Consider the following 27,136-nt stretch of genomic DNA (forward strand, 5'->3'; position numbering starts at 1 on the left):
ACTTAAGCAAGGAGAGTCAGTGAACTGCAGGCTCTTTCCATCCAAGACCCTTCCTGCAGTTTAGAGATGACAGAGTTATTTTAAGGACTAATCCAAGGTTTATTCCTAAGGTCCCCTCTGACTTCCACTTGAATGAGCCTGTGATCCTCAAATCATTCTTTCCAAATCCCAGTACTGCAGCTGAGAGATCGCTGCACTCATTGGATCTTAAAAGATGTCTAAAATTTTATATTGATAAGACCAAACAATTCAGAAAATCTAACCAGCTCTTCATTGCCTTCAGTAGACCTAGAAAGGGTCTACCGATTACCAAACAAAGCATCTCTAGATGGATCTCTTCGGCAATTGCCTTCTGCCACGACAGAGCCGGACATCCATTGCACTTTAAAATCAGAGCGCACTATACAAGAGCCATGTCGACTTCGATGGCACTGTTTTCAGGAGTGCCAGTTCTTGACATCTGCAGGGCGGCAACGTGGAAGTCGCCGCATACCTTCACCAGGCACTACTGCCTGGATACAGAGCTGATGAAGGATGCAGCAGTGGGACAAGCAGTGCTATGCCATCTATTCCAATAAGGTGAGCCTTCCTCCATCCCTCCATCCTTTTCTGGTATGCACATTTCCCTATTACTGTTTCTTATTGATGTCTTTTGATGGTTCATGGTCACATGATTTGTATTATCTACTGACTTATGTATGATGCTCCATCAGAAATGTGCACAAGATATTGCTTGCTACTCTGATTCAGGCATGTGAATCTATGAAAGACACCCATAATACTGGATAAGAAATGCGTTACTTACCTGTAACTGCAGTTATCCAGTATTGGTGTCTTTCATAGATTCACATGCAACCCTCCCGCCTCCCTTGGAAGGGCTCACCTATCTCTCTATCAGTGCTACGCCAACTTAGCCTAGTGCGTACGAAAATCTGAGAGACTGAGGCTCCTGACAGGAAGGTTCTAGAGGGAGGTGTTAGCTGATTGGCTCTCTTCAAGAGTTCGGTCCTTTTTACAAAAGGACATAGATAGGCTACTAAGGTGAGGCCCTTAGGCCTATTGTTCTCTATGTATGTCTATAGGACATTACTTTTCTATGTACCGGAGACTCCCGTCTCGACGACGGGGAATGATTCAGGCATGTGAATCTATGAAAGACACCAATACTGGATAACTGCAGTTACAGGTAAGTAACGCATTTCTTATGGGGCATCTTTGCAGGTTGGCAGTAAATGTATTCCCTGCCTCACTGACTGGCTATTGAAAGTGAGTTTGTCGGACAGCCGAGGATGGCCATCTCTCCTCTCTTCCTAAGGCTCTCCATCAGCAAGCCCAAATCCCACCTCTGGCCAGTGCAGAGGATTTACAGTAGAGGAGCTGGCCGGGAAGCAATGATGTTTGAGACCTTTTCGGCTGGTGTTGTTATATATGCACTATCACCCCTGAACGTATACTGGTGCTTCCACCTGAAACAGTAGGATCATATCCTTAATGTCTTGGACTCCTGGCACTTCACCAGTGTATGAACGAGCCTCAAGGGGATTTTTCGAAGAACCAGGTCTTCAGCTACTTGCGGAAGTGTAGAATAGAGGCAGCATCTCTGGTGTGGTGTGGGAGGTCGTTCCATGCTTTGAGTGATGTATGAGATGGTGAAGCCTCCTGACCTACTTTAGTGTGTGCATGGGATGTATTCTATTAAGAGTTCAGCTGAGTGGAGGATTGGTGGAAACGTACACAGCTGTAAAGGTATGCTGGGCCGATATCGGTGAAAAGGTTGACTGTGCGCACCTGTGTATTGGGAGCCAGAGCAGTTCTTCGTTATAGGGTGATATGAGACTGACATGGGCAACTGCGGCGTTCTGGGAGTATTTTTGTGATTTCTGTCCATAGGGCATTCCTGTTGTCCAGTCTGCTAGTGATCCGGGTTTAGGTGGTGTCATGTCGCCATGCCTGACCAGGTCCCGAACTTCCGGGTCAGGTATGGCAGGAAGGGGAGGTGAGGCGAGTGCGCGCGCAGATAAGCAGTGCAAAGGAGATAATAAAGACGTGTAATGAACACCGCTCGTGTCGGCGCATTTATTAAAAAGTGTGTGACGCGAAACTGGCGACGAGGGTGGGATGCAAGGACACCCCCTCCAGCTGCATGTGACCCAGATAACGTTAAAGACCGCCCAGCCATCAGAGGAGAAGCGCTACTAATGAGCGCCGCCGATTGCCTCAACACTGCAGCCCCGAGAAGGACCTCCTGTAAGAAGAGTCCCTGATGCCCCAATGAATGACAGGTGTCCAGCACTGGGGTAAGATCTCTGGTTTTCTTCATCACCCTAACTGGCATACAAGTGACGCGTCCGGTGGCCATTTTGGAGTCTGGCGCGCCCCGTAGAAACACATTGGTTTCAGTCTCGCGGCCATTTTGGAGTCAGGCAAAGGACAAAAGGAAGCACCCTGAGCCCGCCAAAGTAGATTTTGAAGCTCTGCAAAGCCATAAAAAGCATCGGGAGGGACGGTGAAGACAGCAGTGCATCACCATGTCCACTTGACCTGACTCCACACAGAATCCAGCACCCGGTCCAGCCTTAGCCGCACCACAAGGATCCATACTAATGGGGCTATCATTCCTGCGTCCCCCCCGAACCTCTAATACTGACTTCCGGAAACCCCTTGGGCACCAAGTGGAAAAGCTGGCTAGACGACTTTGAAGATTTTATGAAAGGCACAGGAGTAGATGATCCTGACCATCAACTTATAGCGTTAAAGAACCTAGTGAGCAAAGATGTTGAGCAAATAATCAAAGAATTACCCACGACAGACACTGCGTCGTATACAGATGTGAAGGACGCCCTGAACAGAAAGTTCCTGCACAGGCGCAACCTAGATTATGAACATTACACCTTCAATATCGCCTCCCAAGAATGCAATGAATCCATGGGTGATTTCATTTCACGACTAAAGCGTCTGGCCTGATATTGCGTGTTCGATAATTTCAACACTGAGGACGCACTCCGGTTACGCATCACCGAAGGATACCAATCCAAATCACTGACGTAGACTACTCAAAAAACAACACTCGCTCGATGACATTGAAGAACTCACACGCATAATTGATCAAGCTGAAGAACACGCAAAGAAAATGGAAGCCGAAAAGAAGGAACAAGCCCTCGGAGTTTAATCCCAGCCGGAATCAAGACGTCGGCCAGATCATCAGAGGCCTAACAAACCCACAAGCTCGTCCCATGGGGTGACCAGAAGCAGCAGAACCCAGAAACTACTGCCACACTACTACCGCTGCGGCCTAGAATATCCACACACTGGCACCTGTCCAGCCATGGACCAACAATGCCACCGATGTGGGAGAGATAATCACTTTGAAGCTATGTGCCAAACCAGGCGCAAAGAAACTAGGCCAGTCAGACGAAGTGTCGGGACACGTCACCACGCCAGGGCAGTGAATGGCAGAAGAGACCGATTTCACCTCCAGCAAGCAGTCTATGATGAGCTCCAAGATTTGCTGAGAGCAGACATCATAGAACGGTCATCCGGACCCACTCCCTGGGTGTCACCGGTGGTAGTCGTGTCCAAACAAGGGCATGAAAACAAAGTCCGCTTGTGTGTGGGCATGCGCGCCCCAAACACAGCCATAGAACGGGAAAGACACCCCGGACCTCATTAGCGACATGATTACCCGCTTGAATGGAGCAACAGTCTTTTCAAAACTAGACCTCAACAAAGGATACCATCAGCTTGAACTCCATGAGAAATCAAGACATATCTCTACGTATACCACTCATCAAGGTCTTTTCAGATATAAACGCCTCCACTTTGGCATCTCGTCAGCAGCAGAAATCTTTCAAGAAGCCGGTCGGCGGGTGATCCACCACATTCCAAACTCATTCAACTACAGCGATTACATACTTGTTTTTGGCACGACACGTGAAGAACATGACAAGGCTCAAGACCGTGTGTGCCATGCCCTCCTAAATGCCAACCTCACACTCAACAAAGACAAGTGTTAATTCCCCAAGTCAACTCTCAAGTTCTACGGCCACATCTACTCCAAAGATGGCATGAGACCAGACCCCGACAAAGTCTCAGCACTCGCTGACACCCCCCAACCTTGTGATGTTCGGTCCTTCCTGGGCATGGCCAGCTACTGTGCCAGGTACGTCAAAGACTATGCAACCATCAGCTACCCACTGCGAGAGCTAACAAGACAAGGCCCACCCTTTCATTGGTCCAAGGCATGGAAAAATGCTTTTAACAAGATCAAAGGTGCTGCAAGCTCTGCCGCTCATCTGGCCTACTTCAACCCCAAACGGAAAACTGAAGTCACTGTTGATGCCAGCCCTGTGGGCCTAGGTGCCATCCTTGCCCAATATGATGACGAAGGAGACCAGCGTCACATCATAGCCTATGCCAGTCGCAGCCTCACCGACACGGAGAAGGCATATTCGCAACCAGAGAAGAAAAGCCTGGCCGTCGTGTGGGCATGCGAGCATTTTCACCTATTCGTATACGGGAAGCACTTCACACTGATTACTGACCATCAGGCCTTGATTACCATCTTCGGCAACCCACGAGCGAATATGCCTCAAAGGGTCAAGAGTTGGGGGATCCGGCTGCAGGACTACACCTATACTATTATCTATAAACCGGGAAAGGCAGAAAACCCAGCGGACTTCATTTCATGTCATCATCAAACAGTGTCACAGATACGCACCTCGCTAGCTGAAGGAATATCTCCACTTTGTGATTGACCAAGCGCGCCCACCTGCCGTCCCACTATACGCTATTGTGGAAGCCACTGCCAAGAATGTCACTCAGACGTTAAGAGGCCCGTCCGACTGGACTCGTGGAGACTTCTGGAGACCTCCCGAACCAACACTGTCATCAACATGCAAGAACTTTCATCCTTCAGACACGTCAAGGATGACCTTACAATCCGTGCAGAGGGATTATTACTGGAAGACAGGAGTATTGTTACTCCTCCTCCTCAACTACGACAAGGGACTATCAATCTAGCCCATGAAGGCCACAGGGGTGTAGTAGCCAGGAAGAAAGCGCTGAGAGAGAGAGAGAGAGAGAGGCTGATTTCCGTCTCTTGATCAGATGGTGGAAGCCACGCTTCAAGATTGCCCGCAATGCCAGCTAGTGGGGCGAGAAGAACCACACGCCCCACTGCAAATGTGTGACCTCCCGGACGGCGTGTGGCAACAAGTAGCCGTTGATTTCTTCCGCCCACTAAAATCTGGGAAATATGTCGTCATCATGGACGAATACTCTCGTTTTCCCATTGCACACCAACTCTCGTCCACAAGAGCATCTGCAGGTTATACCTGTCCTGGACGAAATATTCGCAGCATGGGGGATTCCACAGACTGTAAAAACTGACAATGGACCACCATTCAATGAACATGAGTTCACAGAATTCGCAGACCATCTGAACTTTAGACACCGGAAAATCACCCCCCTACGGGGGTGCCAATGGGATGGTTGAGCGTTTTCATGGCCACCCTGAAGAAAACAATACAACAAGCTGAACTGTCCCAGCGTTACATACAACCAGTGCTAAATGAAGTCCTGAGAGCTTACAGAACAACCCCACACAGCACCACCGACAGATGTCTCGCCACCCTGATACTCTGGAGGACCCCGCGCACCAGGATTCAGACAGCGGACACTGTCATAAACTCCAGATTCCCTACATACGATCATGAGACACTAATGAACCTTGATGGGGACAAGAAAGCAATGAAAGACTACACTGACAATCTGTGTCATGCAAAGAAATCCAGCATCCAAGAAGGAGATTGGGTACTGGTGAAACAGGAACAGAGAACTAAAGCAGACAGCCGGTATCATGCCCACCCGTTACAAGTAGTGAAGAATTCCTAGGATATGACCCAAACATTAAGAACCAAATGCATAGAGAGTTATCCTTTCCTAATGGCCCTCCACAAACTGTATCCTATTTCTTTCTCCTTCCCTTCCCCTGTCACATTTTGAGTTAAAAACAAATGTTAAAGACAACTGTTTCAACATATGCCCATTCAGGGCAAGAAAAATATATTTATTTGTTGCATATTGGAATCATACACTTTGGGCCATCAATTATTAGAAAACATTGTAAATAGCTAGATCGCTTATATAAAAATGTTAGCAAAATTTTTTATCAATGAATTAACATTTGTAGTGAATTAACTTACAAACAATTCTCAGTTTTTTATGTTTATGAAACACATCGTCACTTTCTATGCACATGATGTTTGTAAAGCACAACTTTATTTAAACTCACGTATTCTGTATCACGTTAACACTGACTAAGGCGGCAACGCCGAAACGTGTTTGTTAACTTTAAACCTGAAACTTAAAACTGCAGCACGAAAAATAAATACGGCTATGTGGACTGCGTAATATGGCTTGGAGTGCTCTGTTTCAATTGGTCCAGGGAGAACAGTGACCAAGTGTTGGAGAAATAATCACGCTCCCCACCGTGCGTAGAGTAAGCACCAGTGGTATTGTGGAGCGACGTCTGGTGGAATGGAGTATAGGAATATATATGCGCACACCAACACTTCCCCGCTCGGGAGAGATCACCACGGACACCTCACATGGATTGCAGAAAGTTTATTCATGCAACTGCACAGCAACGCGTTTCGACTTAACGTCTTGATCACGCTAAAGAAGCTACCCAGTAAGCACACTTTCATATACTTTTGTGAATAAACATCAAAAAAGGACTTACACCTAAGTGAAAAGAAATTCATTGCGGTCCCGCCATTTTAGACTAGTCACATAAATCATAAAAATCAAATGAAAATCATTGCGTGTAGCACTAATCTGTATAATATATTGAGACTCTATGGTTTTATCTGCTGCTGTTTTCTTTGTTTTTAATAATGTAAAGGTACTATTTTGATATATGTTGATTACAGCATTATTCTGTTTCTTTATTTGTAGGTGGTGGCACACGATTTTGGTTGAAATGTGGACTTTGCCTCATAAAGACACTTTGATATATTGACAATGTGCAACATTGTGCCCACTGGGGCTAAAACTCTCTGCGTTGTGCACTGATATATATCCACAGTCGCTCACTTGGGTACAATATTGAGTGTTTCCATAGTACACTATATGAATATTAATATATATGACTTATGGGAGGCACTCCAAATGGACAAGTATGGGACTGAGAAGGGGAATGCCCACTTGGGCTACAAATCTCTAAAGTTTCTGTGATATGAATTATATGCCAAAGAATGATAATTTATCCACTTGGACTAAATGTTGCGTGATCAGACTATATAATTTGCAACCTGAACAATTGGCATACAATATCAGTGGAGAATTGGGGACACACTGTTACACGCAATGATTTTCATTTGATTTTTATGATTTATGTGACTAGTCTAAAATGGCGGGACCGCAATGAATTTCTTTTCACTTAGGTGTAAGTCCTTTTTTGATGTTTATTCACAAAAGTATATGAAAGTGTGCTTACTGGGTAGCTTCTTTAGCGTGATCAAGACGTTAAGTCGAAACGCGTTGCTGTGCAGTTGCATGAATAAACTTTCTGCAATCCATGTGAGGTGTCCGTGGTGATCTCTCCCGAGCGGGGAAGTGTTGGTGTGCATTGTGCAGGGCTTCCGGTGCCCTGACCACGGACCGCCCTGTAGACGGCCTCTTCCTTACCGGAGTTGGTTTGCTGATATATATATATATATCTATCTATCACTTAAAAAAAAAACATAGGTTTCAGGGGCGTTCTAGTTAGCTGGACATTTCACTCGTACAAAGCCATAGATATTCCCCCATTATAGTTAGTTCAACTAACTATAACTTGAATGCCCGCAATGCACTGCTGATGACGTCACATATTACATCACTCATGACCTGGTCAGTGACATCACAGATCACCTCTCAAATGACATCACTGATGACATCATCCAGTGACTGTTTTTCTGAAATTGAAATATGTTTTATATATGTATATGTGAAGGTTGATGGAAGAATAAATGGGTATAGAAGTGTCTGAATGTTTCCTTTTTTTTTTAAATGTATTGTATAACGGACTGATTATGTGTGTCTTAATGAATACATGGGTTAGTGAGTAATGTTTAAATATGTAAATATCTATCCGTCAATTTGTGTAAGTGACTGCATGGGTTGATAAGTAACTACATGAGTGTGTCTATATCTGTAATCAGTTGGTTTTTTGTGTGTCTATATCTGTAATCAGTTGGTTTTTTGAGTATCAGTACGAGTGTCTGAGTGTCTGTATGGTTCAGTTAGGGGGGTATTACTTAGTGCATAGATGCATGAATGAGTCAGTCACTGTTTGTATGTGATGAACATATCTTGTGTGCTGGACTGTATAGGTGGATGAGTGTATGTATGGGTGTGTTAGTAAATGAAAGACTGTCTCAATAAGTAACTACATATGTTTTAAACTAGTGCAAGTGAGTATTGGTGTATATATGTGAGTATATGAGAGTGAAAGATTGGAAGAGTTCCTGTACAAATAGGTAGGTGATTCTATAAGTGATTCTTTAACAGAGTAAGTATGTGTAGATTTCTTTAGATGTAAGTGTGGTGGTGTGTTTGTATAACTGTATATGCAAGTAAACGCATGCTTGATACTTTGTTTGCATGTGTGACGGTGTGTAACAGGATATATAGGTGAATGAGTACATGTATGAGTGACTGTATAGGACCGTTGGTGAAAGTGTAATAGTTTTATATATTTTTTCTGTACTGAATTTCTGGACTTTTTAAACAGTTTTAAAAAAAAAAGTATATTTAATATTGTATTTCTTTTGAAATTTGCATTTGTTTTAAAATGTAAAAGTAAAATATAGTGTAATTATTTTAATATATACCATTTTTTAATTAAAAAATTTGGAGTCTCGCACCGTAAGCGCACCGAGCACGGCAGATAAGCGAATCCAAGGCGCCATTTTAGAAAAGTCGTGAAGCATCCGTGTACGGATTGCGACGGGTTTGCGTTGTCCAGTTATGTTATACATGTACGTTATGTGGGGTGCGTGTCCGGTATGCGTCCGGTGCGTGACTCCTGCTCCCGTGCATTATGTGCATTACAGTACGGTGCCGCGCCGTTCGTGATGTCATATGTGTACCGGATGCGCTGGGGGCGCGACTCCCGTGAATTTTTTTTATGTTCTATAATGATATGTACGTGTCTTTTATATACATATTAGGCCTAGACATTATCTAAGGTATTTATAAAAATAATATATTTCTACTTGTAATAAAGTTATATTACTTTTAAATCTATTTTCGCGTAGGGTGCGTGCTCCTTAAGAGCACGGTGCGCATATCCCATGTGTCCTCAAAAATAAAGATTCAATTGGTTCAGAACATTTCCCACTGCAAGTATTGAAGGACCCCACCCATTTCCATCATTCTGTTAAGAGTAGTTCAAGAGAGACATCTCTTCTCCTTCCAGAGCTTCTTTTGCATTTTGTTTTGTTTTCCAAGAATTGCATTTGAGAAATGGCATATGCTTCTCAAGCTTTTCAACATTCTTCAGGTGAAGATGTCTTGGAGGAAGATCCACGCAAGTCGCGGCCTACGCCAGTGGTGTGGACATTTTTTACCTTTCCGGACGGACAAAAAAAGGTGAACGCTACCAAAGTTACATGCACGCTGTGTGACAAGGTGCTGTCTCAAGGCACTCAAAAGAAATCCTCTTGTGAAACAGCAAGTAAGCTAAAACTTCTAAGGACCATTCATCCAAAGAATCTGGCAAGAGATGAGGTGTGTGTGAGAAGTTGGCCTGATATATGATGCTCACTAGTTCTAGTGATCACCATGTATCAGTCCAAACAACCCTTATGGTGATTGGTTGTAAGTCAACCTTATAGACCAGCTATCCTAATGGTACCATGGACAAAGCAGTCTTAGGCTAAACTCTTTTGGCATGTGAAGCCAGCTGTTTTACCACAATACAACCCCTTGAATACCAGATGAAAGGACACCACACAGGTTGTTATGAAAATAAACAGTATATTTATTAATAACAACACCTCTGAACTCTTTATGAGGTCAGAGGGCTAAGCACATGACAATCTCTTTAAGAAAAATACGACAAGTTGCACAAAATTACAATGGTGCCTTAGAGGCACGACAAACCATATACTAAGTAAGTGGAATGTGAAGGTCGATAAAAAGAATGGAGCTGTCCAGAGGCTGGAGGTTCGCTAGGACTACGCTATCTTCACCTTAGGTAAGTAATAGGAGGCCCACGGGAAGCGTGTGCAGAGTGTGAACTCACACGCGAGATGCGTAACAACGTCTATGGACAGTACAGTTCAAGTTAAAGGTGAGTACGGACAATCCTGACTAGGTAGGACTAAAACGACTGTGGAACTGGACACTAAGACAGTTAAACTACCCTTGAGCACCGAAATGCTCTCGTTACCTCACCCACGGGCTGCGGGTGCATAGGTGCCAAAGTGTGTCGGGTTCTCACGTTGAAGTCAATGGAGCCTGAAAGAAAAGATGCTGCAGGCGACCAGGAGGAAGATGTCCGGTGCGATCCAAGGGTGGATCGGTGAAGAAGAGGACCTGAAAGCAGAGGGGACAATGTTCACAGTCACTAGCCAGTGACTGGAGTGGAACCAGGAAGGAACCAGATGTCGCGATCAGGTGAAGAGTGGACGCTTCTGCAGCCACCTGGACCAGGAGGTGTCTTTGACGACCAGGATGGAGGCACGAGCTGTCCCACGCAGGCTCTCGCTGTCGGCGGTGTTGGATCCGGAATCGGCGTCAACAGGCCTTGGCAAAGGCAACCCACGCGGTGAGTGGAGAAAGCGTCAGGTGCGGACTAGGACAGTCCGGGGTGCCCCTCTTTTGGAAGGGAGCAAGGGCCAGTCTGGAGCAACCAGACCATCAGTGAAGATTCAAAGGTTCGTCGTCTAGGAGGTCACTAGCCAGCCGGCAAGTGACCAGACAACGCATCGAGCAGCAAACAAGAAGAAGGGCCCCACGCAGATCTCGTGGATGCTGGAGGGCTGATCTTCGGTGCAGGGGCTGCTCTGGGCTGGGGCTTCTCAATCCCCAAAGCACTTGATCGGGTTTATCTCGGGAGTCGTGCTGGAAGCGAAGTGCAGGTTCGTTCAAGATGGCCGGTCCCACTTGTCTCGTCGCACCCACGGGTCTCAGCTTTGCTGCAGAAGTGAGTTGAGGTCGGAGAGGTCTGGGAATCCGGGTCTCGTCGGGCTCTGAAGTCTGGATCCTCGAGGGAAGACGACAAAGTGAAGCCGCTGGACGCTTGATGGTGCCCGCAGTTGCAGGGTGGACACTCCTTGTCCACTAGGGAGATTCTTCAGTCTTCTGTGGAGCAGAACGTCGAAGTCCAGAGTTTCTTCTTGTAGAATTGTTCAGGATAATCTAATTTGGAATGGGACCAGCTCCTACCTTTATTCTCCTAAAGGGGCTGCACTACTGACTAGGTCCCTCCCCTGGGTGGGACCAGGAAGGGGGGTGGCTACACCCCCTATCCTTTGTCCGGTTTCCCGCCAGAGCTGGGGCAGGGATGCCCCAGCAACTGGTTTGAATCGGTGTATGCACAGGACACCTTGTGTGCCCCAGGCATGTCTCATTCCTTTCAGGCCTGTCCTACCCAATACACAAAATCCTGTCTGGGGTGGTGCCAGCACCTCCCAAGGCAGGAAACCCTTTGTCCAAGCCTCCCTCGCTGGAAGGACTCCCAGCAGCAGGAGGTCAGACTTGTGTCTGTGGTGGCAGCATCGATTTTGTGATGCTGAGGCTCGAGTTAACTTTAACCGGGGTTCACAGTTACATACATGTCGTGTCCCTCTAGAAGGGTGTAATGCTTCCCCTGTCGCCAGAATTGGCGAGGGGGTAGTATTCCAATTCGTATGACACCTTACTCGACATGTTTTGATAATGTTATACCAGAGTTAGCATTCAACCGCGAGGATGATAATGCACTTAAGAGTATATGGTATAGCGTTATGATGGAACAGCTATTAGGACTTGGTTCCGCAAGCTGCAGACGGGCTCAGCTCATGCCAGAGCACCATCTCACAATTCCAAGCACTCTGCCTTCAGGATTGTTAAGGCCTGCCATAGGAGTGACTGATAGGAGGATATGTGTCCATTTTAGGGTTAGATATAGGTATACTATATCTACAGCAAAGGGTGATTACACCACCTTGCCCCAGCTGTCGTGCAGCCAGTTGTGTCAGTTTTAGATGGCCATCCAGGGGTGGCATAATACATGCTTCAGCCCCTGGGTACACCTATATCCTGGATACCTAAGGTATACTGTACAGGGACTGATAAGGTGACTCAGTATCCAATTAGATATGTACCTAGGGTACATGGAGTCCATTTTAACAGAGAGAGCAGGAAGCCTGGGGTCCTGAATAGCAGGATCCCAGGCCAACTAAGTCAAAAACCAGCAAAACACCAGGCAAAAAGTTGGGGGTAACCATAGTCAGATATCCACCTTCCTACAGTGTGCAGGAAAAAATACACCACCAGCAATTGCTAGCATGTCTGGAGCGTCTACTTCTACACCTCCAGTGGACATTCGTCCAGAATTTGCTTATCTGCAACAGCACTGCACAAAGTGCAAATCCATCATTTGCTATGGAGAACAATCAGTAGATGCTGTGTGTGCAGCACGGCGTAACCACACATGTTAGTTTATTTATTTTTTTGTATTTGGATGACGTTTAATTCCAAATTGTAACTGTTTACTTTGTTCCTTTTTTTGTTCATTTTATAGTAGAGCATGATCTAAAGAATGCATTAGTGTATGGTGAATGTGTAAGTGTAAATCTATAAGGAAGTACTGCAGCGTGACACTGCAAGCTCTTTAGCTGCACTACGCTGCTGCACTTCCGAAGCACAGGGATGTGACATATTTACATTAATATGTCACATCTCTGTGCTTCCTTCTGCATTAGTGAAGAAACGGAGTACTTGGGTACTGACTGAATGATTAGGGTACTGCAAGGAGAGTGCTTGGGTGAATTTATAAGTGGTTGGGTTTTGGCCAGTGAATGGATTAGTACATGGTGCTGAATGGGTCACTAGAGGAGTGCAAGGGCAGTAGATTTTTAAGCAGGTATGTGTCCGGAAAGAGATGAAATAACCACATGCTTCTGTCACAATGGTTGCAGAAGTGGACACAGACTCGCAGTGTGATTCTAGACAAGCAAGACTATTCCCTGGACTTTACCAGAAGAGACTCACTAGTCTGAAAGGGGTTAAGTGACTGCATACATTCTACACATTACACAACAGCACTGCTAGTATGAATGCCTGACTCATTCTGCGAATGCATAAGCAATGACTGGGTTCTAATACTACTGAAACTTGACAACAGGATAGGTTTTTATGCAGTTATGTGTCAGCAAAGACATGAAGTAACCACATGCTTCTTCCACAATGGTTACACAGGTGCACACAGACTCAGTGTGAGTCTAGACAAGCAAGACCATTCCCTGGACTTTAGCAGGAGAAACACAGTAGTCTAATTAAAAACAAAGGCACCACATATGACACCTCACAAATTAATAACCCACCTTTCAAATTGATTTGTAGATTAAGAAGTATCTGACTCACACACCAGATTTGCTTATACAGAATTGTTGCTGCAGGAAACATGGGCAACTGACCCATTCATGTTAAACCAGTACAAGGGATACTTCGAGCCGGCAATCAAATTTCAGAAATTTGGCCGTCCTTGTGGTGGTCTAGCAATATTTGTACGGATTAATTTAGAAGCAAATACAGACTAGTAATTCAAATCTGTTGGCGGTAAAACTACGATATAAACCTTGTAATAATAAGTCATACAATACTTTAATTTTAGTCAACATATACATACCTCCAAAACAGACCGCCAAGAAACAGATGTGTGATACTCTTAATAATTTTCTGTTGGAGCAAATCTTGGAAGAGCCCTTAGCTGACTATATCATAACTGGGGACTTCAATATCAACTTGTTAATACTGTTTTTGCGGGATGACTTTGTTCAGTCCCAAAATCAACAATGGGAAATCCCGGAACCAACAATGGAACCCAGAACTACTAAAAAACAAAATAGAATGGGGAGAAATTTTGTAATGGACATGGAAGCGCTGGGACTCAGAATACTAAACGGTAGGTTCTCAACAAACAGTCCACCTGCTTGTTCATTCCACTCATGCAACGGTAATTCATGCATTGTTTATACATTGACATCATTGTGTACTTTCGATAAATTTACCTCCTACCGATTGAATAAAGTCCCGGACAGTGATCATAGCCAACAAATCACTGAGATAAAGTTATCCTTTCCAAAATCTTCAAAGTATCTGACAATGCAAGGCCAGACCTGCACGATCAATTACAGGAAGCTTATATGGAAACCTCATAACGTGGACGAGACTATGGCAAAAGCGAAAAGTCTAGTTAGAGAATGTTTTGATGAAATAAAGACTAAATCAGTAATGGATCAATGGGAAAAAGTTACAACGAAAATACATCTTGTGCACAAAGAAGGAAACGGCTCAGAATGGAACAAGTGAATCTAATATATATCTCCTGTATACTGTAAGAAAACTTAGACGTACGCCAAATTGACTTAGGAAACAGTTAATTAAGTTTCCGTTCAAAGAAGAAATACAGGTATTATTAAAAAATGCTAATTATTAACTGAGGAAATTAATCTGAAATGAAAAAAAATAAAGCCAGACAGGAGCTGTGGGCAAAAATCTGTTACGCAAGTAGATTAACAAAACAGGAGTTTTGGAGAATGATTAACGGTCTAGCTAGACTAAACAAACAAGCTCTAGGATCTGTTTTAACTGAAGAAGACTAAATTAGTAATGGATCAATGGGAAAAATTTACACAGAAGGTAGTGAGTTACAACGAAAATACATCTTGTGCACAAAGAAGGAAACAGCCCAGAATGGAACAAGTGAATCTAATATCTATCTCCCATATAATGTAAGAAAACTTAGACGTACCCCAAATAGACTTAGGAAACGGTTAATTAAGTTTCCGTTCAAAGAAGAAATACAAGTATTAAAAAATGTGAATTCTGTAGTAGGGGATCTCTGTGTATAGTCATAATTTAGTGAATAGTCCCGCCCAAGTGCGCGGACCCCGGAGCAATCAAAAATAATCTCTTAAATTGTCAAAACATGCAGAACTGCACAGACATTTAAGAGAGAATTTAAAGACAGATAATGCAGCCTATATCCACAGGCTACACTGTCCAGTACTTCGACTAGAAATTCCACCAAAAATCCACAAACAGCACAGCCTGTCCAGGGTTTTCTTACAGAGAAAACCTTGCCTGTAACAGCAAAACCCTCTGGGATGATAGAGAGGAAGAAGTGGACAGACAAGCCCCATAGGCTGCCATTATGTGGCTCAAAACAGGATACTGTTCCTTTTAAGAGAACTTTCCAGAAGCCTCACAGTATCCCAGAATGCACTGCAGGTCCCTTTTACTTTCAGTTCTTTTTTCCGGCTCCTGCGAGCAGGACCCTGGAGCATTAGCTCTTCTTTTTTGAGCTTTTTCTATATTATTTTTGTGATAAATTTGGATTTTTGCAGCTTCACTCGACGTCTTTGGCCTTTATCTACATTCTGCTGTGTTTTTTTGGCAGAATTTCTGCAGTTTTCTTGTCTTATACTACTTCTAGTCTGACAAGTGCTTTGTCTGCAGCTGTACTAAAGACCAAAGCTGAAGCTCACAGGGTTTGTATTCTGTGCTTGCCTGTGTCTTTTGACACCCGTCTTCTCTGTAACTTCTTTTCTGGGAGGCTTTGGCTCCCAGGTTGGGAACAGAGGAGTTTGAAGGCATCTTCAGCCTCTGGGTAAGGAGAGGGTGTGTCCTCTACCGAGTCCCCTGTGGAGTAGTGTGGCTCACTGGTTAGGGGCGGCAGACCCGGGAGCAGAAGTCGTCCCGGGACCAGGGTTCAATTCCCGACGCGGCAGGGTTGTGGACTTGGGTCAGCGGACTCGATAATTCTCACTTCGGTGCTTACTCTAATCAGGGGTTCCACTCGGCAACTCTGGGCATTAGCTTGCCTAATCTCCACAATGGCCCCATCAACTCCGGGGATGCCTGGCTCCACCTTGGGGACTCCCAGCAGGGACCATCCCACAGGGAAAGCCAGGACGGGTTCCCCAGAGTTATACAGCGCCAGGAGACCTACGGACGGGTAGCAGTGCGCTTTACAAGCTCAAATACATACATACATACATACATGCTGTAACCTCTGGGGTTTTCCCCGGTAAGGGCACGTCTTCGCTATGACGCGGTTCCGGTCGGCCTCGACGTCGTGGAGTGCTTCGACGTCGTGGAGTGCTTAAACATCGTGGAGTGCTTCGACGTCGTGGAGGTGCCTCGACGTCGTGGAGGTGCCTCGACGTCGTGGAGGTGCCTCGACGTCGTGGAGGTGCCTCGACGTCGTGAAGGTGCCTCAACGTCATGGAGTGCCTCGACGTCATGGAGTGCCTCGACGTCATGGGCTGTGATGCTCGACGTCATGGGGCAGTGATGCTCGACGTCATGGAGCAGTGATGCTCGACATCATGGAGCAGTGATGCTCGACGTCATGGAGCGGTGATGCTCGACGTCATGGAGCGGTGGTGCTCGACGTCATGGAGCAGTGAGGCTCGACGTCCTGAAGCATTGATGCTCCTTTTGGGGCATTGGTCGCTTGGGCTTCGCTATCTTCCGTTGGGTCCGGACGTCACCATTATGGATGGCTCGGCGTCTCGGTGTTTGACACCGTAGTGACATTTTGACGTCGGAGTGTTGGTTGTCGTATAGACAGTCACTGTCTTAGTGATGTTGACGTCGTAGTGAGGTCGACGTCATGGGTTACAGCCGCAGAATACTTGCCGGCGCTTGCGGCCTGGGTCTTGTTCCAAGCCTCGCTCTGTGGTGAGCCCCCTCTGCGTAGGAGGGGACTTTGTGTTCCCGGCACCGTCCACCCACGACGCCGAGCAGTTGATCAGCGTCTAGGAACCCTTCTGATGGGGAGTCTGTGGCAACTCACCACGTGTGAGCGAGGGACGTTGGTCCTTTTGCTTAGGTTTGAGTGTTCGCTTACCTGCTCATCGGCTAGGTCGCCTCCTGCTCTGCCACCACTGGTGAGACCACCGGGGATGTTTCGGATTTCTCTCGGTTCCTCTCTCATCCACCACCCCAGGGGCCGTTGGCCCCTCAGTCTGCGATTCCCCGTGCCTTGTTGCCAGGGATGCATCTTCCATGAAGTACAGGGAGTCTCTCTCCGACTCTTAACTGGTTGGCGGTACTTAGCTTTGGTCCACTACCACCTGCCAGGAGGTTCTGGCTTCGAACGTACCCCTGACTTGGTCGCAGGGGTGCCGGCATGTATACGTCATGCGGTGGCCCGCTGTTGCTGGGCCGTTGTGGTAAGATCCCTGTGTGGGGGTGTTTTCTTCACCGATTTATGGTTCCCCTGCGGAGTGACAGGAGGGAAACCTTACAAGAGATAGTCTATGGACCTGATAGTTTCAGGTCTAAGCATCGGTGTCGGAGCGGGCTTTTCTCTCCTGCCGACCTCCAGGTATTGTGGGTTTGTCCTACGTTGCCATACTTGTATTCGTCGGACGTCTCTGCAGCCTACGGCTCAACAGTGTGCATCTACTCTCCCGTTCTTTGGGCAACAATTGGAGTGCCATGAGGGTAGTGAGTGGCCCGCATAAGTCTGACTCGGAGACTTTTGAAAGGCTGTAGGTTTGGGGCGTGGAGAACGGCTTGAAGCCTTCTTCCCTTTCTAGCGGCGCTTTTCCTCCCAGGATTTGTCGGTGGTCCCGGGCCGCCTTTAATGCTTCACAAGTATATTGTGCGCATACGCGGGAGAGCTTGATGCTCCTCGGCGGATTAAGGCCGGCCGGGTCTAAGTCAGTCTTCGGTTCATCAGCCCTTTTCCAGCAATTCCTCCGGTCAGCTTGCGGTTTCAGCTGCGCGAGCTCCAGGCGGAGGCCGATATCCTGTTAAGGAAAAGGGCGATAGGAGACATACCTCTGTCTCGAAGGGGAAGAGGTCGGTACTCCCGGTTCTTTCTGGTTCGCAAGAAGGACAAGAACGAGTTCAGGCCCATTCTGGATTTGCGACAAGCAAACGAGTGGATTCGCAGAGAGAGAGGAATTTCGCATGCTATCATTGCATCAGGTTTTTCCTCAGCTTCAACAGGGAGATTGGCTCTGTGCCATAGATCGACTGGATGAGTACTTCCATGTGCCCTTTGCACACATACTCAGGAAGTTCCTGCGATTCCAAGTCGGTGCCAATCTTTATCAGTACACAGTACTGCCAGTTGGGCTGACGTCTGCGCCCAGAACATTCTCGAAGTGCATGGCAGTGGTAGCTGCACACCTGAGGATAAACGAGGTGTTTGTCTACCCGTACCTGGACGATTGGTTGATCAAGGCCTCCTCTTTCTCGGAAGCTCAAGCACGCTTCCAGAAGACGTGCGTTCTTTTGAACATCAATATGTCCAAGGCTGTCCCGATTCCGGTCCGGTGGATACAGTACTTGGGAGCCTCCGTCAATACGCTGTCAGCAAGCGTGTCTCCTTTGGAGGAGAGACAATTATCACTCCTTCGGAAGGCTCAGGCTCTTATGACCCCTCCATCTACAACAGTGGGGACGGTGTCTGCTCTACTGGGGTCGATGGCCTCTTGTATTTTCCTCATGCCACACGCACGGCTGCCCATGAGCCCTTTGCAGGAGTGCGTGGAGGATCAGTGGGATCAGAGGAATGGTTCTTGGGACGACAAGATACGACTGTCTCTGCATGCTCTTCAGTCTCTGAAGTGGTGGTGTTCGGCGGAGAATCTCCTCAGAGGGGTTCCCTTTCACAAGGACATTCCCGCACAGACTATCGTGACGGATGTGTCTCTCCACGGCTGGGGGGGGCGCATTCCGGAGACAGACAGATACAAGGAACGTGGTCCCCGATGGAGTCCATGTATCACATCAATTTCCTGGAACTTAGAGCTGTTCACTTGGCACTGTAGGCATTTGTTACGTCCTTCCAGACCAACTCTCTGCTTGTACAGGCGGACAATACGACCACGATGTCTTGCCTCAACAAGTAGGGGGGTTCGAGATCGCGCGCTCTGTCGCAGGAGGGGCAGGCGATCTGGCGCTGGCTTCTAGCCAGAGGACTGACGATAACGGCTACCCATCTGCTAGGTGTGCAGAATGTTCAGGCAGACGCACTGAGCAGCCTGATTCAGGAAAACCACGAATGGGTCATAAACAACGAAGTACTAGGAGAAGTCTTCGCAAGGTGGGGGACTCCAGACGTAGATCTGTTCACCGCCGAAAACAGCAAATGCTGAGACTTCGCCTCCAGGTACTACCAGCAGGGGACGCTGGGGTATGCGTTATGGATTAACTGGTCGAACAGCTTTCTGTACGCTTTTCCACCCATTCCCGTGATTCCGGCGGTACTCATCAAGCTGTCCCAGTGCAGGGCGCGGATGATTCTGATTGCCCTGGAATGGCCCAGGCAGTGGTGGTTCACGGACCTGCTTCACCGGTCTCTCCTTCCTCACATACGGCTGCTGTGCAGGCCGGACCTTCTCACGAAGCTCGGGGGGCAGATGTTGCACCCCAACCTCTCGTCTTTGAGTTTGGCGGCATGGCTCCTGCGTTAGTGCAATATGGCCATTTGAATCTACCAGAAGTTTGTATGGACATACTGAAGGAGGCTAGGCGACCTTCCACTAGGACTTCTTATGCTTACAAGTGGAAGAGGTTTTGCATCTGGTGCAAGTTCAAGGACTATGACCTAACGACGTGTAAGGAAGATGTCATCCTTCCGTATCTTCTACACCTGGCGCAGTCTGGCCTTAATGTCCATTCCATTAAGGTTCATCTTGCTGCGCTGACTGCCTACAGGAAATGGCCTTCACAGACTTCCTTCTTTCGGATCTCTGTGATCAAAGGGTTTTTGGAAGGCTCGAAGAAAGTGTTCCCTCTTGTCAGGCTTCTTGAACCTATTCATAAGGCTTCATTGCAGCACCTGCCCTGGAAGGCGGCGTTCCTCGTGGCCATTATATCGGCCCGCAGGGTGAGGGAAATTCAGGTGTTGTGTTGCCAAGAACCTCATACTGTATTTCATGCTGCTACGGTTGTTATGCGTACTCGCCCTAAGGTTCTTCCATAAGTTATATCTGACTTCCATGTTAACCAGACTATAACTTTACCTACGATTTTTCAGAATCCTTCATCTCCAGCGGAAAGGTCTCTGCATTCCCTGGATGTTAGGAGGGTGTTGAAATTATTTATCTGGATAAAACCGAAGATATTCGTAGGTCAGACCAATTGTTTATCAATTATGGATCAGTCAGGACCGGTCTTGCTACCTCTAAACAGTCCATCTCGAGGTGGATTGTGTCCTGTATACAATTGTGTTACCAAAAGGCTGATAAGACCTTAGGGGGTAAACCTAAGGCTCATTCCACCGGGGGCAAAGCTGCCACAACTGCTTTGCTCCGTAGTGTTCCAATTGCAGAAATCTGCAAGGCAGCCACTTGGAAGTCGGTCCATACCTTTGTTAAGCATTACTGTCTGGACACTGAGGCCAGGACAGATGCTCGGGTTGGGCAGGCTTCGCTGCGACATCTGTTAACACAGTAGTGATGTTATTTCTCTTTTCTCCACCGCCGCTTTGGTGATGGGCTTGCCATTCTATTCACTAGATTATGACTATACACAGAGATCCCCTACTACAGAAGGAGTAGTTTCTGTCCTGTAACTCCAGTTCTGTAGTAGGGGTATCTCTGTTATAGTCTTAAGCGCCCGCCCTCCACCCCGGTGGAGAGGGACATTCATGTAAGAAATACTACAGGTCTGGCGTGTTACGCCTTCAAAAAGAACTGAAAGTAAAAGGGACCTGCAGTGCATTCTGGGATACTGTGAGGCTTCTGGAAAGTTCTCTTAAAGGCACAGTATCCTGTTTTGAGCCACATAATGGCAGCCTATGGGGCTTGTCTGTCCACTTCTTCCTCTCTATCATCCCAGAGGGTTTTGCTGTTACAGGCAAGGTTTTCTCTGTAAGAAAACCCTGGACAGGCTGTGCTGTTTGTGGATTTTTGGTGGAATTTCTAGTCGAAGTACTGGACAGTGTAGCCTGTGGATATAGGCTGCATTATCTGTCTTTAAATTCTCTCTTAAGTGTCTGTGCAGTTCTGCATGTTTTGACAATTTAAGAGATTATTTTTGATTGCTCCGGGGTCCGCGCACATGGGCGGTACTATTCACCAGATTATGACTATAACAGAGATACCCCTACTACAGAACTTGAGTTACAGGACAGAAACTACTCCTTATTAACTGAGGAAATTAATCTGAAATCAAAAAAATAAAGCCAGACAGGAGCTGTGGGCAAAAATCTGTTACGCAAGTAGATTAACAAAACGGGAGTTTTGGAGAATGATTAACGGTCTAGCTAAACTAAACAAACAAGCTGTAGGATCTGTTTTAACTGAAGAAGAATGGGTCACATTTCTAATAAAACATCTAAACCCACAAATCTCAGTATATAATCAATGTACGAATCAGGAAATGAGGTCAAAGGAAGACCTGGGAGGCGACTGAAATTTATATAACCAAAACTCAAGTGGTCAAGTTGATAAAGAAACAGAAGGATGGGGCCCCTGGTCCCAATGGTATTCCGTTTGCACTATATAAGGAAGCACCAGACTTTTGGTCCACCTACCTAGCTGATTTCTTTAATGAAGTGGTTTGGAGTGGAACAATCCCGAAAACATGGAAAGGATCGCTAATAACACCTATCTTTAAGAAAGGAAATTGGCAAATGCCGGAAAATTATCAGCTAATTACCTTGCAGGATACGGATGCAACATTGTTTGCTGGGATACTATTGGTTATTTTAACTGATTGGGCAAAATAGAGTCCGGTATTGTCCCCGAACCAAACAGGCTTTATCAAAGGCCTTGGAACATCTTCAAATATACTATCTGAAAGAGACACGTTAGTGATAGATTCCTTACTTTCGAATATCCCCATGCGTCAGACTGGATCCGGAAATGTTTTGCGTAGCAGTACCCATGCGCGTCGGTAGGTGTCGTCCGTGTTCGGCGTCGTGGGCGCCGTGATAACGTCGTCGAAGTACTTAGACCCCACCTCCGCGTGCTGATGTCAGTTCTTCTTTTTTCCGCGCCAGCTAGCACAGATCTGGAAAAAGTTGTACCCTAGTCACTTTTTGACTAACCTTTTGAGATCCTTTTTAGATCCATTTTTTAAGTCTATTCGACTCCGACGGTGCCGGTAGGGATGCCCGGGTTCAAGCCCTGCGCCGACTGCAACCGACTGATGTCGGTTACCGACCCCCATCGCCGGTGCCTGCACTGTTTAGGCCTGGACCACGACGACAAGTCCTGCTCCGACTGCCGGGCCCTGACGTCTAATGCTAGACGGGAGTGGTCCCGTAAGCGACTCGAGCTTCGGCAGTCCGCCCCGCTCCGCTCGAGGGACCGGTCGCGGGGCCGGAGCCACCACAGTTCCGGGAGTCGTCATCGGTCTTCGGGCTCGAAGTCCTCCGGTAAGAGGCACAAGAAGTCGAAAAGGCATCATCGCTCTTCTGACTCCCCCCAACGCTCGCGCGACGCGGCCGGGGGTTTGGGCGACACCACAGGTGTCGCAGCCTGCTCCACACCTGCCGTTCCCTGGGCAGGACGCGATGCCGGGAGAGATTGCAGACTTCCTCATGGCCATGAGGTCGCTCGCTCCTCTGTCAGGTTCCGCGGCGCCTTCGGGCCAAGCGCCTCCGACTGGGTCCCCACGCGGGCCGGGCGCTCCGGCGCCGTCGGGTGCTTTGGTCCCGGCGCCGTTGGCGACTTCAGGCACGGCGCCGCCGGCGACTTCGGCCCTGACGCCGCAGGGCCCCTCCGGGTCCGGGTCGTCGGCGGTCGACCTCACGACCTCGCCGGCGTCGGCCCCATGGGTGTCGCCCCTGGCGCCGTCCCAAGAACGACGTCGTCCCTGGTCCTGCCCTCGATTCGGGTCCGGCGCCGGAGCGTCGCCGCTCTCGACTTCGATGGGAGATTTTTATTTCTATGACCCGACCCCATCTTTTGAGCCGGAGTACCAGGCGGTGGGTGATGAGGAGGATTGGGAGGGGTCTGAGGACCCTCTGGCAAGTGAGTGTCAGTCTTCTGCGGACTGAACAGGATAGCTTGGGGAAGCCAGTGGTCTGGACACTTCGCCCGACACTGGTTTTGTCTCCCCTCCTAGCGTGGCTACGGAGGAGGGGGCTGCTTATAGCGTGGTACTGATGAGGGTGGTCAAGGCCCTGGCCTTTGAGCTCCCCGTCGTGGCCGTGAGGATTAACCTCCTCACTGAGGTCCTTAAACAGCAGTCAAGCTTGGCCGAGCCTCTGCTGCCGTTTAATGAGGCCTTGTCCGACGTTCTTTTGGGCACTTGGTCCAGGCCCGCCACAGGGCAGCCTGTGGATAGGAACGTGGCCAGACGCCACCGCCCCGCTCCGGGTTACTCTTGCTTTCTCTCTACCCACCCCACCCCTGAGAGCCTGGTTATCCAGGCCTCCAATTCCCAGACTGCATTCCCGTGGGCTCCCCCCGACCGGGAATCCAAGAGGTACGAGACTTACGGGAAAAAGGTATTCTCCTCCCTGAGTTTGGGATTGCGGTCAGTCAATACCGCGTGCCTCTTGGGCCGCTACACCCACTCTCTGTGGGACACGGTCACGGACGTGCTGCCAGAATGCCCAATGGAGGTACGGGCTAAACTCGGCCAGGCCCTTGTGGAAGGCCGAGATGCGGCACGGTATTCCATCCGGTGTGGGCTGGACACTACCGACTCTCTTGGCAGAGCGATGGCAACGACGGTGGCGATTCGTCGTCACGCCTGGTTGAGGTCCGCCAATTTCTCGGCCGATGTCCAAAACACACTTATGGACATGCCGTTCGATGGCCGTCGCCTCTTTGGCGACAAGGCAGACCATGCGCTTTAGCGCTTTAAGGACTCCAGGGCTACGGCCAAGTCCTTGGGCCTCTCGGCCCCGCGCCAGCAAACAGCTGCTTTTGGCCCCTTTCGTGGCCAAGGAGGGGTGCCCCCACACGTTCTGCCAGCCACGTGCCGCAGACTACCATCCAGCGCGGTGGCGGACGTGGAAACCGCCGTGGCGGCAGTCGGGGACAACGGCGAGGCCAGTCAACACCTGCCCCTGCAGCATCCGCCTCAAAACCCTCCTAGTCCGTGCTTTCAGGCCCATGTGACGCCAGTGGGGGGCAGGGTTCGCCATCACCACCTTCACTGGCGCACTGTCACATCGGACAGGTGGGTGCTGCAAATCGTCCGAAGGGGCTACTCCCTCCCCTTCGAGGCGACCCCTCCAGCCATGCCACCGCAGTACCACCGCGTGTCGGGGATCACTTGAAGCTTCTACAAGAGGAAGTTACGGCCCTCTTAGCCAAGGGGGGCATTGAGCACGTTCCTGGGCCAGAAGTAGGGTGTGGTTGTTACTCCCACTACTTCCTGGTACCCAAGAAGGGCAAAGGGGGCCTACACCCTATCTTGGACCTACGGAATGTCAACTGCTTCCTCCGGAAGGAGAAGTTCAAGATGCTGACATTGGCTCAGGTTTTGGCTGCCCTAGATCCTGGAGACTGGATGGTAGCAATGGACTTGCAGGACGCTTATTTTCACATCCCGGTCCTGCCGGCCCACCGGCATTACCTGCGGTTCACGGTAGGCCATGAGAATTTTCAGTTTACTGTGCTCCCCTTCGGCCTTACCAGCGCCCCGCGGGTGTTCACTAAAGTGATGGTGGTGGTCGCAGTTCATCTGCGCAGGGTAGGGGTTTCAGTCTTCCCCCTACCTCGACGACTGGTTGTTGAAGGCGGGCTCGCCCCAGACAGTCGTCAGCCACCTCCAGACTACGGCTGACCTCCTGTACCTGCTGGGGTTCTCCATCAATGTGCCGAAGTCACACCTGTGTCCCTCTCAGAAGCTCCTCTTCATCGGAGCGGTTCTAGACTCTGCGCAGTTTCGGGTTTATCCTCCCGAGCAGCGGGTTTGCGATAATCAAGCTCTGATTCCGATCTTTTAGCCTTTATCCCGAGTCTCAGTCAGGTTGACGCTGCGGCTTCTGGGGCTGATGGCCTCCTGCATCCTTCTGGTGCATCACGCCAGGTGGCGGATGCGGGCTCTGCAGTGGGACCTGAAGTTTCAGTGGGCCCAGCATCAGGGCAACTTGTCCGACCATGTCTTGATCTCGGAGGGCACTGCAAGACAGTTGCAATGGTGGCTCACGGACCACGATTGGGTCAGCGGCAGATCCCTCTCCCTACCCCAACCGGAGCACGTAGTTGTGACGGACGCGTCCCTCCAGGGCTGGGGGGCGGCACATGGGAGAGGCGGAGATCAGAGGCCTCTGGTCTCTGGCGGAGTCCCAGCTCCACATCAACCTTTTGGAGCTGCGGGCGATCCGGCTTGCACTGAAGGCATTCCTCCCCTCTGTCCGGGGGAGTGTAGTGCAGGTGTTCACGGACAACACCACCGCCATGTGGTACTGTAACAAACAGGGCGGGGTGGGGTCATGGACCCTATGCCAGGAGGCTCTGCGCCTCTGGCAGTGGCTTGAACATCAGGGCGTGACCCTGGTGGTTCAACACCTGGCAGGTTCTCTAAACGCCAGGGCGGACGAACTCAGCCGTCTGTGCATGATGGATCACAATTGGCGTTTGAACTCGGACGTGGCGCAAGGCCTCTTTCAGCAGTGGGGAGAGCCTTGGTTAGAACTATTCGCCACAGAAGAGAACGCGCAATGTCATTAGTTCTGCGCGTTGGAATTTCCAAGGCGGCGCTCGCTCGGCGACGCTTTTCGTCGCAAGTGGAGTAGCGGTCTATTGTACGCCTTTCCGCCTATACCACTTCTGCCCAGAGTGCTGAAGAAGATCAGGCGCGACCGGGCCCAGGTTATCCTTGTGGCTCCGGACTGGGCACGAAGATATTGGTATGCAGAGCTACTCAGCATGTCTGTCGATCCCCCGATTCGCCTGCCTCTTCAGGAGGACCTTCTGTCGCAGCAGCAGGGGACGGTCCTCCACCCGAACCTGTCCAGTCTCCACCCACAAGCTTGGAGATTGAGCGGCGACAGTTGAGGCCATTTGACTCGCCTCCTGAAGTCTGTAATGTCATTCTGGCAGCCAGGCGTCCCTCCACAAAGTCAGTATACGCCTGCAGGTGGAACAGATTTGTGGCATGGTGCACAGCAAAGGCTGTGGATCCACTCTCTGCACCCCTTTCTGAGGTTCTCCTCTTCCTTCTTTCTCTTGCCCAGCAGGGCTCTGCTCTGGGCACTATAAAGGCTACCTCTCTGCCCTTTCCGCCTTCCTAAGGCTACCTGATCAGCCATCCTTGTTCAAGTCCCCAATTGTAAATAGGTTTTTGAAGGGCATCACAGACATGTTTCCTCCTGTTCCTTTCGTGATGCCCCAGTGGGACTTGAACCTTGTGCTTACTTATCTAATGTGTGCTCCCTTTGAGCCGCTCCATAACTGTCCTCTCCGTCTTCTTACTTTGAAGACTGCTTTCCTGGTTGCCATCACCTCTGCCAGGAGAGTGAGTGAGCTCCAGGCTCTTTCTTCCACACCTCCTTTCCCCTCTATCCATCCAGACAAGGTTGTGTTGCGGACAAGACCCTCTTTCCTGCCCAAGGTTGTCACGGCCTTACACATCGAGCAGTCCATCACCTTGCCCACCTTCTTTCCGCCTCCGCATCCCTCGAAGAGGAAGACAGGCTCCACCTTCTGGACTTAAAACGTGCGCTCTCTTACTATCTAGATCGCACATGCCAGGTCTGGGTGGATGACCAACTCTTTGTTGGTTACGTGGGTGCTAAGAAGGGATGGGCGGTGCACAAGCGGACCATCTCTGGGTGGATCATCTTGTGCATCCAAGCGTGTTACTCCTTGGCTAAGAAGGAACCTCCTGTTGGGCTGAGGGCTCATTCCACTCGGGCCACGGCGACTACCACTGCCTTGGGCCAAGGTGTGCCCTTGCAGGACATTTGTCAGGCAGCTACTTGGTCCTCGCTGCACACGTTTGCGAG

The sequence above is a fragment of the Lissotriton helveticus genome, chromosome 5_1, assembly GCF_964261635.1.
Source record: "Lissotriton helveticus chromosome 5_1, aLisHel1.1, whole genome shotgun sequence".
NCBI classification, from domain to species: domain Eukaryota; kingdom Metazoa; phylum Chordata; class Amphibia; order Caudata; family Salamandridae; genus Lissotriton; species Lissotriton helveticus.